This window comes from Mytilus edulis, chromosome 9 (genome assembly GCF_963676685.1).
Source record: "Mytilus edulis chromosome 9, xbMytEdul2.2, whole genome shotgun sequence".
In the NCBI taxonomy this organism is placed as follows: domain Eukaryota; kingdom Metazoa; phylum Mollusca; class Bivalvia; order Mytilida; family Mytilidae; genus Mytilus; species Mytilus edulis.
The window spans coordinates 73,830,099-73,845,123 of NC_092352.1; the positions used below are offsets into that span (position 1 = coordinate 73,830,099).

The 15,025-nt window shown below is 32.2% G+C and overlaps 2 long non-coding RNA genes across 6 annotated transcripts; one reads left to right on the plus strand and one right to left on the minus strand.

Annotated features, from left to right (window-relative positions):
• Positions 1 to 373: 373 nt before the first annotated feature.
• LOC139488996 (uncharacterized) lies at positions 374 to 4,182 on the minus strand. Its single transcript, XR_011656133.1, has 3 exons — positions 3,943 to 4,182; positions 1,923 to 2,053; positions 374 to 745 (listed from the first exon to the last, which is right to left on the minus strand). It is a non-coding gene; the product is annotated as an uncharacterized lncRNA (long non-coding RNA).
• A 73-nt stretch (positions 4,183 to 4,255) lies between these two features.
• LOC139488995 (uncharacterized) lies at positions 4,256 to 15,025 on the plus strand. Of its 5 annotated transcripts, none has more exons than XR_011656128.1 (4): positions 4,256 to 4,400; positions 12,166 to 12,300; positions 13,617 to 13,687; positions 14,885 to 15,023. It is a non-coding gene; the product is annotated as an uncharacterized lncRNA (long non-coding RNA). The 5 variants fall into 5 exon arrangements; XR_011656129.1 differs by having other exon boundaries at positions 13,617 to 13,683; positions 14,885 to 15,014; XR_011656131.1 differs by lacking the exon at positions 4,256 to 4,400 and adding an exon at positions 4,504 to 4,522 and having other exon boundaries at positions 14,885 to 15,025.

Below are 15,025 nucleotides of genomic sequence, written 5' to 3' on the forward strand. Positions count from 1 at the left end.
AATGCATGTTTTTTACAACATGCGTATAACAGGCGTGCAAAAACATATATTAAATATGCGTTACAAAACGCATGAAATATTTCACATGTGTAAAACATGTGTAAATACAAACTCATGTAAAATACATGTTTTACATGCGTTTTACATGAATTTCAAAATTATATTTTTTTTATGACTGATTTTTTATCTTTGGCTTATTTATTTTAGTTTTGTAGTGGAAATTAACAATTTATAAATGAAAGACATGATTGGAACCCCTCCTTTATCCTTGGTTGGGAAACCCCTTTGAAAAATGGGCTTTTGGCTGGATCCGCCACTGAAGAATGTAATACCTTGAAAAGTTTGAAAAATAAATGAAAATTACAAAAACATGTCTGCCTAAAATATTTAATATTTTAATTTCAAAGCATTTTGTTAAGCTTGAATAGACAAAATTTACACATGGTTAAAATGAAATGCTGTAATGTATGTAGATGAATTATTGTGTTAACTGACTAAATATACATTGTGATATTTGATATGCTGTCATTTATTGTCTTTTCCTTTACTTCTCATCATTGATGTCCTCCAATAGAAGCATGAGAGTATTATCTGACACAAGTTTGGTAAATTCTATATTTTGATTCAGTTTATATTAAAGTTCTATTCGTCACAGTCCTGTTGCTACAAATGACTGGAACTGCTTCCTAGCAGAGTTACTTCTCCTTTTTAATTTGCCCATTACATTTCCGTGTGACAATTTCTTCTGTAAACATAAAAAAGGTGATTAAGTAAAAAGACATTTGTGATGTTTATATAAGAGATGTTGAATTTCACAAGAACTGAATGTAACTGAAAGTTAAAAGTTCACGAAAGGCAAATATATACTGAACATTCTTATGAAAAAAATGCGCAAAATCAACAAGTTATTATACTTGAAATAAGTAACAAATACAGTTTTCTAAAGCAGCTTAACTCCTGCAAAAAAAGCTAATCTGCAACATTTATTGAACTCATCCATGACTTTGGCTTGCCAAACTAACCTTTGAATTTGATAAAAAAATTATAAAAACAAACATGAAGTTGAACAATAGGATTGAGATTGACAATGCAATTTTCATTATACTTTCCATTTTAAGGGGGAACTATTAATTCCTGTAAAAATAGTTTTTTAGCACTTAATTTTTAAACTAGAAAAAGTCAAACACCTTCCTTTTTAACAGAATTTCAATGCATAATTGACCAAAGCTGATTATTTAACTGGTCTTAGCAAAGGTGGATTTAGAGTGGGGCCAGGTAAAAATTTGGTTGATTATATAGGAAATCACTGAAGCATGACCGGAGCGGGCACCCTCTTAGGCAGTCAGTGGCCTCCTACTTATGAACAAATGATGAAAATTTCTAAAATCCTACAACTCACATAGGCTTGAGAGAGCTCACAATGCTATTTTCCATATCATTTATATTTCCAAGTGGCAACATGTGTACAAACTACTATTATTTAACTTCACCAAAACATTGTATGGGAAAGAGAATGTGCAAACATGAAAAAAAACTGGATAAAATGAAAACTTGTTGCATTTACTTTATCCCTGCAATGTGTTGTTTTGCAAAACAAAATTTTAAAAAGATGAAAAAGTACTAACCTAACTAGATATGCAAATGCAGTGAAAAATTTGCGGCTAGCATATAGACATAATAAAGGACAGATTTTTTCTGTAAAATTCCTGTTGCATATATTCATACCTTCTTCAGATGAAGAATAATTTATAGCATGGCACATTTGGTATTAACTTTCAGTAAGCAAAATATTTACCGCTTGATATCTCTTCAGATTTATTGTTTGTTGGGATGCTGTCCCACTAAAATATACGTTACACATTCTTTTATTCAAAAACAGATTAACAATTAAACAAAAGTTATTGCAGAATAAAACTTCTTACCTGAAGAGTCCATTTTTTCTCCAGTGTCGATAACAAGTACATTTCCTTTTCTTTTCTTTGGTCACGTTTTTTAAACAGTGTCTTCTGTCCAAAAAGTTTTTTGTTATTGCATGTATTGACTTGCTTGGAAACTTTAATAAAAAATATATCAGTTATAGATAATTAAACATGTTAAACAAAAATTGTAAAACGAATTTCTCTGATAATTACATCTATACATATATATATGTGTACGGGAAAACATGGTTTATATATAATGTTTGAGTTTTTATTAGCTTTTAATGAGCTTTCAATAACTGAAAGTACTATTAAGTTTTGATTGTTTGTCTTCATGTTAGAATTTTTTAGCTTTGTACCAATTCAATGAATCAAAACAATTTCTAACCGATTTCACCACTTTGTTCCTCTTTTGTGCTGTTACACAACAGTCACAACATTCTATTTATGCCTGTTCCAAGTCCGGATGAAATTTAGTTGTTGTTTGATGCAGTCTGCCATATTTGATTTATTTTAGCAAATCATTTTACATTTTGTCATGTCAAGCCTTGATGGCCTGTTATACATTTTTTGTAGCTGACAGTATGAGCTTTGTTCATTGTTAAAGGTATTAAGGTGTCCTATATAGATGCTTAAATTCAGTTCATATAAACATTAGTAGATAGTAATCTCATAGGCAATCATACTACATTGATCTCCTTATTTTCAATATTATTATTCAAAATTGTATTATTTATTATTTTTAACACATGTATAATTAGTCACAAGGAATACAACTCAAGTTACAATCTAATGTAGCTTAGTTAATAAAGCTGCCAGTGTAGTGTGCATTCCAACACAAAAATGTATATATCTTAATTTGTTTAACACTGTGTCTGAATTCTAGTCATTTTGCCATGTTTTGAAACCTGGTCAAATGGGCACCTAAGCCACCTTTGATAGTTAATATGGCATAACAAGTCAAATCCGCCCCTTGTTAATTCAGGTAACCCGCAGTAGTTAAGTCCATACCCAAAATTAATATTATGTTTTGCAAGTGAACTGTTGAAGACTCCCATAACAGTGGCGGATCCAGAACTTTTCCTAAGGGGGGGCCCGCTGACTGACCTAAGGGGGGCCCGCTTCAGTCATGCTTCAATGATTCCCTATATAATCAAACAAATTTTTTCCACGAAAGGGGGGGGGGGCCCGGTCCCCCAGGATCAACCGATGCATAATTGTTTTATAAACTATCTTAGTATCTAATATAATTGAACTGATCCTTAAACCTCCTTTGAAAAAGGAACCATATTTTCACAGGTAGAATCTAGGTGCTCTATTTATATACAGTGCTGTTTCTCCATCTACTATTGGACATTTAACCAAATTTACATGATCTTGTGTGCTCTCTGTATAAACAATCAATGGAGCCACAATAGATCTGCATGTTCCTACTGGAACCTATATTTATTATTATAATGAACTTTTATTTCATGACAACTGCACAATACTAGCAAACAATAGTATTTATTGTTTTCAAGTATACAGGTAAAAGCATAGACAGATCCAAGGGGGGGGGGGAGGTTGCCCCCCCCCTTTTTTGTGGGAAAAATTTGGTTGATTATATAGGGAATCATTGGAGCATGACTGGAGCAGGCCCCCGTTAGGTCAGTCAGCGCCCCCCCTAGAAAAAGTTATGGATCCACCACTGAAAAGATCAGGAAAATCAGGAAAGGCAGATTATCAAAAAAAAAATCAATGATAAAATTTAATTGTTTTCTCTTCTTTTTATCCTCATCTATAATACTGCAGCAGAGAAGAGAACCAATAATTACTTTCAAATTAAAGATGAAAACCGTTTTTAATATCAGGTGACAGTTAACAAATCAAATGCAGAAATGTCGTGAAAAAAGGTGCCGATTTGACTTTTTAAATAAGGTGACGAATTACAATTACGGTGCCCGTGTGTTTTGTGTCCAGTAAAATTATTTAGAAATTACTGAGTTTTTTCATGTTAATTAATTCACCGTATCGATATACTTACACTGAGTGAGTCTTTGCAAAATTGTTCATTCTGTTAGGTACATAGTGGCAAGTGATAGTCATACCGTATTTTGTTTATAAGTTGTACAAAAATAACCGCGGGAAATACCATTACACTGGCATGGAGACTCAGAGGAAATTACGGAATCCACATTCATATATTTTTTTTAAGGTCCAATCGGTTACATACAATTATTAATCATGTTTACTTGTTTTTATTACTTATAAATCTACGCATGGATTTCAATCATTTAATGCCGTGTAAATGGAATTTTTAATGCTTCGCCTTTGGTTTAATATTAGCCCGTACGGTTCACCCGGAAACGAGCGTTCAGACAGACGACACTGATATTGACATCATGATTCGTGAAGCTAGCAAAACGCAAATTTTATCATATGAGATGCAGCTAGGACAATGTAGGATATCTTCAATCTAGGGAGACACTAAAGACAAGATGGGTAAGAATTCAACTTTAATATTTTATTCGATTAACATTTCACGAAGGATTTTTAAATGCCATTTCCAAAACTGATTTATTTATCCACAGGACTCAGGAGTTTGAAATCCTATCAATAACGGGGTAAACATATACCAAACTTGAATATCACAGTAGAGTTTCACTCGAATCAATCTTCTGTGATTTATCCAGTTTGAGTAAATTATAAAGATATGCACGAACTAAAGTTAGACCGTAAAGTAGAACCAGATGACCATTTATGCTTACACTTCTGTAGTCCAAATAATTGTGAAATCTTGAAAGGCTATTATAATTTTTTTTTTCTTTGACGAAGTAAGGCGTCAAAGAAAAAAAATATAATAGCCTTTCAAGACGTCATAATTATTTGGACTAACACTTCCGGAGCACCTGAGATCACCCCTTGTTTTTGGTGGGGTTTGTGTTGTTTATTCTTTATATAGTTTCCTATGTTGTGTCGTGGGAACTATTGTTTGTACTTTTCATTTTTAGCCATGGCGTTGTCAGTTTATTTTCGATTTATGAGTTTGACTGTCCCTCTGGTATCTTTCGTCCCTCTTTTATCTGTTTAAATTTATAACCATTGAAATGTATATGTCTCTTTGATAACTACATTTTTTGGTAGCGAGTAAAACCGGAGTGAAGTTAACACTGGCTTCGTAATATTCCTGTTGTCTTCCCAAGTTCTGAGATAAACTATCAAAGCACGTAAACAATAAGATGTTTATTTAAAAGACATATATATATGGTTGAATATAAGTTATATACAATACCATAAATATACAGAGGGGCTGCCGCTAGTCTACTTGTTAATGTTATTGTAACAGTCCCTAAAGTGGGAGCCATAGGATGAGCGTCCTCTCAATTCAAATCCTATTAGTAAACTTTCCTGAACCCAATGAGTGACATCATACTTATAGTTCCTAGCTAGGGACAAAGAGTCCAATAGGGTTTGGAAGTCTGGCAAGATCAAAGTCCTGACAAGAATAAAAACAAGGCAGGTGGCGGTCTCGGGAGAAAGAGTTACGGAACTATAACTGTATAAGTAATACATTTGTACTAAGACATACCTGCCAAATTTTCAAAATGCCCATGGGGGTTTTACGTGCAAGATGGCTATAGTGTAAAACAATGTTGTCCTACAAAACCTTCAATGGGGCCTTCAAATACATTTTAAAGTTGTTTTTTGGCTTCTCCTTACTTTAACAAGCCTACGACCATTTTAAAATTAATTGTTTTGTTAAAAATTATGGACAAAATTGATCTTTCAAAATTATTTTTTGGAGCCTTCATCATTTTGTTCATGGGGGAAATCTCCCACAAATAGTGACAGTTGGCAGGTATGCTAACAATACATAACACCAGACTATAGGACTGTGAAAACAAGTGACCTGGCATAAAATGAATATCCTGGTCTGGTTTCTCAATCTGGGGTGACTGGTGTCTTAGAACACATTCATAAATCATGGGCTTTAAGGAATCTTATTTAAGAATGTCATATCAAATTAAAATTTTCAGAAAATTGGATTATAAAATTACAGAACCAGGTGCTCTGCAGGGAGCAGCTTTCTACGACCCGCTGAGGGTGAACCATGAATAGTTGGGGCTAGTATCATGAGTATTGACACAACATTCAAGCTTGATACAGCTCTGAATTTGGATTCTGATCAAATTTTTGACATGTAATATGAGTTTCTGACACTAAGCAAATGTCAAGATCTTGCATATCAATTGCGCAATATTGTGCAGTTAAAAATTTCTTCTTTAAACTTTTTAAAAATTTGGAATTCAAGAAATTCAATGACATTTTGTCATTTTTTTATTAAATCGCTATTGGTAGTAAAAGCTCGTCTGGCCTACTAAAAAACAATAGATTAAGCAGCTTTGACTCCATAATAAATGAGATGCTCAAGCGCAGCCAATCATATCTGCTTAAATGTTTTGTAAAGAAAAACTAAAGATATTTAACATGTTTAACAATGTCAATGAATGTATTAACAACAGGAAAATTTCCTGAAATATGGGCTAAAATATTTATTGTCCCATTACATAAAATCGGATCTAAAGATTACCCATCAAATTTTAAGAAGCATCACGATAGGAAGTTGTTTAGGAAAACTCTTTTTAAAAATACTCAATAATAGATAAGAATAGTTTATATAAACTATAAGAAATATAGTTGGTCCAGAGTGGACAATGCTCATTGTTGAACGCTGTATGGTGGCTATGGTTGTTAATTTCTGTGTCATTGGCAATCATATCACATCTCCTATTTTTATAGGACGACTGCAAGTTCTGGTGGATGGTCTTAGAAAAATATCATACATTTTGTAACATGAACATGTATACCGGTATGATAGAAAAAAAAAAATTCTCCGATTAGTAACTGTGTGGATGATGAATAAATGACAGGGATTTTAACCTCACTGCAATAATATATAATATTGTAGCACTTGGTACAATCACTTTTTAAACGACCACAAAAATTAAAAAAAATTTGGTCGTATATTGGTATCACGTTGGCGTCGTCATCCGAATACTTTTAGTTTTCGCACTCTAACTTTAGTAATTTTAAGTGAATGGAAATCTATGAAATTTTAACACAAGGTTTATGACCACAAAAGAAAGGTTGGGATTGATTTTGGGAGTTTTGGTCCGAACATTTTAGGAATTAGGGGCCAAAAAGGGCCCAAATAAGCATTTTCTTGGTTTTCGCACTATAACTTTAGTTTAAGTAAATAGAAATCTATGAAATTTTGACACAAGGTTTATGACTACAACAGGAAGGATGGGATTGATTTTGGGAGTTTTGGTTCCAACAGTTTAGGAATAAGGGGCCAAAAAAGGGCCCAAATAATCATTATTCTTGGTTTTCGCGCAATAACTTTAGTATAAGTAAATAGAAATCAATGAAATTTAAACACAAGGTTTATAAACACAACAGGAAAGTTGGGATTGATTTTGGGAGTTGAGATCCCAGCAGTGTAGGAATTAGGGGCCAAAAAGGGGCCCAAATAAGCATTTTTCTTGGTTTTTGCACCATAACTTTAGTATACATGTAAGTAAATAGAAATCTATGAAATTTAAACACAAGGTTTATGACCATAAAAGGAAGGTTGGGATTGATTTTGGGAGTTTTGGTCCCAACAGTTTAGGAAAAAGGGGCCCAAAGAGTCCAAAATTAAACTTTGTTTGATTTCATCAAAAATTGAATAAATGGGGTTCTTTGATATGCCAAATCTAACTGTGTATGTAGATTCTTAATTTTTGGTCCCGTTTTCAAATTGGTCTGTACATTAAAGTCCAAAGGGTCCAAAATTAAACTAAGTTTGATTTTAACAAAAATTAAATTCTTTGGCTTCTTTGATATGCTGATTCTAAACATGTACTTAGATTTTTGATTATGGGCCCAGTTTTCAAGTTGGTCCAAATCAGGATCCAAAATTATTATACATGTATTAAGTATTGTGCAATAGCAAGAAATTTTCAATTGCACAGTATTCAGCAATAGCAAGAAATCTTCAAATGCACAGTATTGTGTAAAAGCAAGAAATTTTCAATTGCACAGTATTGCGCAATAGCAAGAAATCTTCAATTGCACAGTATTGTGCAATAGCAAGTATTTTCAATTGCACAGTATTGCACAATAGCAAGAAATATCTAATTGCACAATATTGCGCAATAGCAAGAAATTTTCAATTGCACAGTATTCAGCAATAGCAAGAAATCTTCAAATGCACAGTATTGTGTAATAGCAAGAAATTTTCAATTGCACAGTATTGCGCAATAGCAAGAAATCTTCAATTGCACAGTATTGTGCAATAGCAAGTATTTTCAATTGCACAGTATTGCGCAATAGCAAGAAATATCTAATTGCACAATATTGCGCAATAGCAAGAAATTTTCAATTGCACAGTATTCAGCAATAGCAAGAAATCTTCAAATGCACAGTATTGTGTAATAGCAAGAAATTTTCAATTGCACAGTATTGCGCAATAGCAAGAAATCTTCAATTGCACAGTATTGTGCAATAGCAAGTATTTTCAATTGCACAGTATTGCGCAATAGCAAGAAATATCTAATTGCACAATATTATATACAATGTATATTCACTTTTACTACCAACTGATAAATTAAAACAATCTTTATATATATATAATTACCATTCAGTGATAACAAGCACTTTTTTTACATTTTAATATTTTATGATGTATTTAAATGAGTAGTTATTGTTGCAAACTCCATTAGAAATTTGAATTGAGATCAGTTTTGGAATAAGGGAAAGGGAAATGTGGAAAAAAAAATTGGGGGAGGGGGGGTCAATTTTTCTCATTTCAGATTTCATAAATAAAAAGAAAATTTCTTCAAACATTTTTTTGAGAGGATTGATATTCAACAGCATAGTGAATTGCTCAAAGGCAAAACAAAAATTTTAAGTTCATTAGACCACATTCATTCTGTGTCAGAAACCTATGATGTGTCAACTATTTAATCACAATCCAAATTTAGAGCTGAATCCAGCTTGAATGTTGTGTCCATACTTGCCCCAACCGTTCAGGGTTCAACCTCTGCTGTCTTATAAAGCTGCGCCCTGCGGAGCATCTGGTTATCATTATACTATGGTTTGTTTTAATACAAAAATGTATATAAAATATTAATACAACTGTTCAAAATATATAGCATATTCCCTCAACCAATATATGAGTGAGTTCAGTATAATATACACTTCTTAGTTTTATTATTTGATTGACATGAATTGTTATCTGAAATAATTGCCACTGAGACATTATGCAGACTGCCTTATGCATGTTATGTAGGCATTAAAAATTTAAGGGACTGTTGGTCCATCTTTCAGTATTACATTGGATGATGATCCAATTTTTAGCTCACCTGGCCTAAAAGGCCATGTGAGCTTTTCTCATCACTTGGCGTCCATCGTCGTCTGTTGTCGTTAACAATTTTTCAAACATCTTCTCCTCTGAAACTACTGAATGGATTTGAATGAAACTTAAAATTATTGTTCCTTAGATTATCCTGCACAAAGTGTGTGCTTCGATTTTTGATCCGTCAAAAAACATGGCCGCCGTTACTTAAAATAGAACATAGGGGTCAAATGCAGTTTTTGGCTTATATCTCAAAAACGGAAGCATTTAGAGCAAATCTGACATGGGGGTAAAAATGTTCATTAGGTCAAGATCTATCAGCCCAGAAATTTTCAGATGAATCAAACAAACCATTGTTGGGTTGCTGCCACTTAATTGGTAATTTTAAGGAAATTTTGCAGTTTTTTGTCATTATCTTGAATATTATTATAGATGAAGATAAACTGTAAACAGCAAAAATGATCAGCAAAGTAAGATCTACAAATAGGTTAATATGACCAAAATTGTCAATTGACCCCTTAAGGGGTAAATGTCCTTTAATGACAATTTTTCACAATTTGTTCATCATATTTGCTAACTTTAAAAAATCTTCTCCTCTGAAACTACTGAATGGATTTGGATGAACCTTAGCATGATAGTTCCTTAGATTATCCTGCACAAAGTGTGTGCTTTGATTTTTGATCCGTCAAAAAACATGGCCGCCCTTACTTTAAATAGAACATAGGGGTCAAATGCAGTTTTTGGCTTATATCTCAAAAACGAAAGCATTTAGAGCAAATCTGACATGGGGTTAAAATGTTCATTAGGTCAAGATCTATCAGCCCTGAAATTTCAGATGAATCAAACAAACCATTGTTGGGTTGCTGCCACTTAATTGGTAATTTTAAGGAAATTTTGCAGTTTTTGGTCATTATCTTGAATATTATTATAGATTAAGATAAACTGTAAACAGGAAAAATTATTAGCAAAGTAAGATCTACAAATAAGTTAATATGACCAAAATTGTCAATTGACCCCTTAAGGGGTTATTGTCCTTTAATGACAATTTTTCACAATTTGTTCATCATATTTGCTAACTTTAAAAAATCTTCTCCTCTAAAACTACTCAACCAAATTCAACCAAACTTCATTTGAATGATCAGTAGGGTGTATAAAATAAAGTTTGTGTTTTATTTTCTATTTCGTCACAAAACATGGCCGAAGGCATTGTTTACCAGGTGAGCGATTCAGGCTCTTGAGAGCCTCTTGTTGTTTCCTAGTGTTAACTTTAGTTTGCAATTGCCTCATGCAAAGGATTAGGTCCAGTAAGACCCCTTTTTGGCCCCAAAATATTACAAAATTGTTTAGATGTAAACTTCTAGTTATTCATCGGAAAGTAGAATGCTACTGCTACATAAATGTGGGCTGTTTTCAACAATACAACGCACATATATCAGGTACTAGCATCATTAAGTCATGCTAAATTACTGAAATCTTCACAATTTTAGAATTTTAGTTAAATTTTAGACGTTTTTTTGTCTTGAATGAAAGTGGCCGCATTGGTGTTCATTCTTAAAAATATTGAAAAGTAAGTTGTATTTGATGATAACACATAACATATATAAAGGTTGAGGATGAACACGAATCAGCCATTTCAATTAATATTTTATAGTGTGTCTTTCTATGTTGTGATGTTACACTATTGTTTCAGATAAGGGTGAAGGTTTGGTACCATTTAAAAGTTTAAACCCCCTGCAATTGTGTGTCACCTGTCCTTAGTCAGGAATCTGATGTTTAGTAGTTTTTGTTTGTTCATGTAGTAACTAAGTTCATAAGTTTTTCTCGTTTCTTCTTTTTATACGCCCATTTATATGTGAGTACATATGTATTATGGTATAACGTTGTCTGTCTGTCCATGGTCAACATGTTGGACATTAACTCATAAATGCTTTCATAAAACTTCGGTGAATTGTTTATATCTATTGACATGAGCTGCCTTTCATTTTTTATAAGGTTTAGATTTTAAGTTTCTGAGTAACAGGGTTGTTCATAAAAAAAAAGTGATTTTCCTGTTTTTAGTCAATAACTCAAGAATGTTTTCTCCTACTTGCAAGAAATTTTGGTGTATTTTTTATATCTATTGACATGAACTCCTTTTCAATTTTTATAAATTTTAAATTTCTGAGTTACCAGGTTTTATATTCATAAAAAAAGGGTGATTTTCCAGTTTTCAGTCAATATCTCCAGAATGTTTTCTTTTTCTTGCAAGAAATTTTGGTGAATTGTTTATATCTGTTGACATGAGATCCCTTACAATTTTTATAATTTTAGATATTGGGTTTTTGATTTACCGGATTTTATTCATAAAAAGATGGGGAATTTTTCCAGTTTTCGGACAATAACTCAAAAATACTTTCAGCAGCTGTTCTCGTGAAACTTTTGTGAATTGTTTATAGCTTTGATGGAAGCTCCCTTTAGAATTATAAAATTTTACACTTTACATTTCAGAGTTATGGCATGGGGTTTTATTCATTAAATAAAGGGGGTTTTCCAGTTTTGGACAATAACTCAAAAATGCTTGCAGCAATTCTCATTGGATGGTTTTACTCTAGTAGTAATTTTTTGGGCCATTTATAGCTTGCTGTGCATTGTGAGCCAAAGCTCTATGTTGAAGACTGTACTTTGACCTTTAATGGTTTTACTTTTACATGTTTTATAAATTGTGACTTGGATGAAGAGTTGTCTCATTGGCACTCATACCACATCTTCTTATATCTATCATCTTCATTTTGGCTTTCACATGAATACATGTGTCTGTAATTGTAAAGTAATATGAAAATAGTTTCTGTAAAATTTTTATGAAATGGATTTCTTTTTATCCTATAGGCTAGTTATCAAATTTGACCTCCCCTAGTATGTCAGGAAGGTACATGTACATGGATGTTTAAAAAATTTCACAAATGGTGAAGAAAATGGCAAGGGAAGACGCCTAGTAAATGTTTCAAGTACAATTCAGCAATGGTAAGTATATTTTTTGTATGGTGCAAGATTTTTTTGCTGTGTTCAAAACAATTCGTGGCCTTCCGTTGTTTTTTGCTCTTTGTCAGACTTACTGTATTGAATATATATGTACTTTGTAAGACAACTTGCTTTCAATACATTATTTATGCTGAAACTTTATTACTATATATTAAGGTAACTTTGCTGTTACAGTCTTTGCCAAACTGAAATTTGAACTTTTCTACTATACATTCAACTAAAACATCTTGAAAGTTCTTTCTGTCTGAATTGCTTTTTGTCTGAGACTTGTTGGTGAGACAGAGTTTGGGATTCACTGCTGTTACAAATAGTAAGGAGAATTTATTAAAAAAGATCTAATGCAATAGATAAACAACTGATAACTTATAAGGAGTATACTATACATGGTATATATCAATGAATCAACATTAGTAAATACACAGCGGAAAAAAAAAGAAACACATACAATTGCAAGGTGGCCCCTGGTATTTTTAACCTCATGGAAAATTGACCATCAGGTCAAAATACAGCTATGGCAATTTAACCCCCTTGTATGGAAAATTGAACATTGGGGTAAAATATAGATTTTGGCTTACAAAAAATGTATATCGCTGAAAACAAAGCATTTAGAGCAAATCTGACATGGGGTAAAATTATTTAACCAAATATTATGAAACTTGCACACCCTGATAATATCAACTAAATGCAGATCAAGTACAAATTTGGGTAGGTCACTTTTACTGTTCTGGAGTTATTTCCCTTATTATAACATACCTATGCAAGAGGGGGCATCATCTGTGTCCCATGGAGATAAAAAAAAAAAAATTTATGAAAATGGACAAATCTGACATTTTGATAAACCAAATATTTATAGTGAATCTAGTGTTTTATTTAGAGATGTCTAAAAGGATGGAACATCATGATCCGGCATGTATTACAGCTGATTTCCTTATGCTTGCAAAGTAAAACTTTGGTTGGCTTGCTTGCTTTGTTTGTATAATTGTTTATACAAGCTTTGTGAATAAGATTGACATCTTTAAACAATATATATATAGGCATAGTTAAACCTGTATATATTATATTTGAATTCAATTGGGTGTTATCCTAATATGATTGTACAATATACAAACAAAGCAAGCAAGCTAACCAAAGTTTTGCTCTACATGCATTAGAAAATTAGCTGTAACCCTGTATGGAAAAACACTGTCATTGAGAGTGCATTGAAACTATTTGTACCTTTACCATGTTCATAATTAGTACAAAATGACATCTAATAAAAAATTAATTCAAAACTTAATTTTATTTCATTTATGTTACAGGAGTTTCTGGAAAGCCAAGCAAAACCAAAGGATATTTTCATAGAAAGGACTTCTGTAGGCAAAAAAAGTAGGTATGTGTATAAATATATTTATATTTATGTAATATTTGGAGAGAGATTTAAAAAAAAAAAAAATGTTTTAATCCTTGCTCTTCCAAACACATTGCAGTTGTTAAAGTTTCATGGGTTACCTATAAATAAATGAATGAAAAGTTTCAACTTAATTCTTATGGTTATAACACTTTAAAAACTGCTCGACTTTGTAAGTAAAAAGATCAGTTGTGGTTACATTTTGTATTGCAAGATTGTTTTTATTACAAATATTAATTGCTTCCAATTTTTAGCTACATATATTAAAGTTTAATATAAAAATAAGAAGATGTGGTATGATTGCCAATTAGGAGATAACTGTATTGTATTTTAAGCTCCGACGGCATCAATTGGGGATTTGATGGTCGCAAATTAAGTTTACTGGCGACGCGTTAGCGGAGACAGTAAACGGGTATTTGCGACCATCAAATCCCAAATTGATGCCGTCGGAGCTTAAAATACAATATTGTTATCTCCATTCTAATGAAACTGACAGCAAACAACGTTAAAACGTGTATTTAAAATCTGTTATTTGCCGTCTGCGCTTGCGCGTACGTCCGATAGCATCAATTGTCAATTGATGCCATGTAAGAAAGTGGCGCTATCCAATCAAAATGAACGTTACAAACGTTGTTGCATTAGAATGAGTCATTACTCTCCACCAGAGACCATTGAAGAAGAATTTAAAAATTAGCAAAACTCATGCCAAATGTAAAACCCAAAATCATGTGTCTAAGACTTAAATATCAATCAGTAAACATCTAATTGATTTAGAGTCTAGAGAATAGACTGCCATTAATCATAGGATAAGGACATGATCTTGTACAATGCCAAAATATAGGAATCAACAGTTTGTAAACTGGTCAACATACATATGTGTATAACAATAATGTTTAATTTGGTTTTAATTTACTGATAGCAAAATCAATATTTATATTTATAAAATACTTTCCAGTTTTATTCAAATATGTTGTTATATTAAAACGAGACAAATATAAAAAAGTAGATGTGGTATTATTGCCAATGAGACAACTCTCCACAAGAGACCAAAATGAGACAGAAAAGCATGTTTAAAAGTCACTGAGGATATGTCATTATTTTTAAAACTAACAACTTACAGTATATGGGAATAAATCAAATTAAGTTTTTAAATGTATGAATGTAATTTTTTTTTTTCAGATGAAGACAACTTCAAGAAGAGTGACGTTTAGAAGATAGAACATTCTATTGATATTGTTGTTATGACAACAACAAAAAAACATAAAAAGTTGTGTAACGTTTTGAGATTGCTGTATAAAATAAAAGTAGAGTGAAATCAAA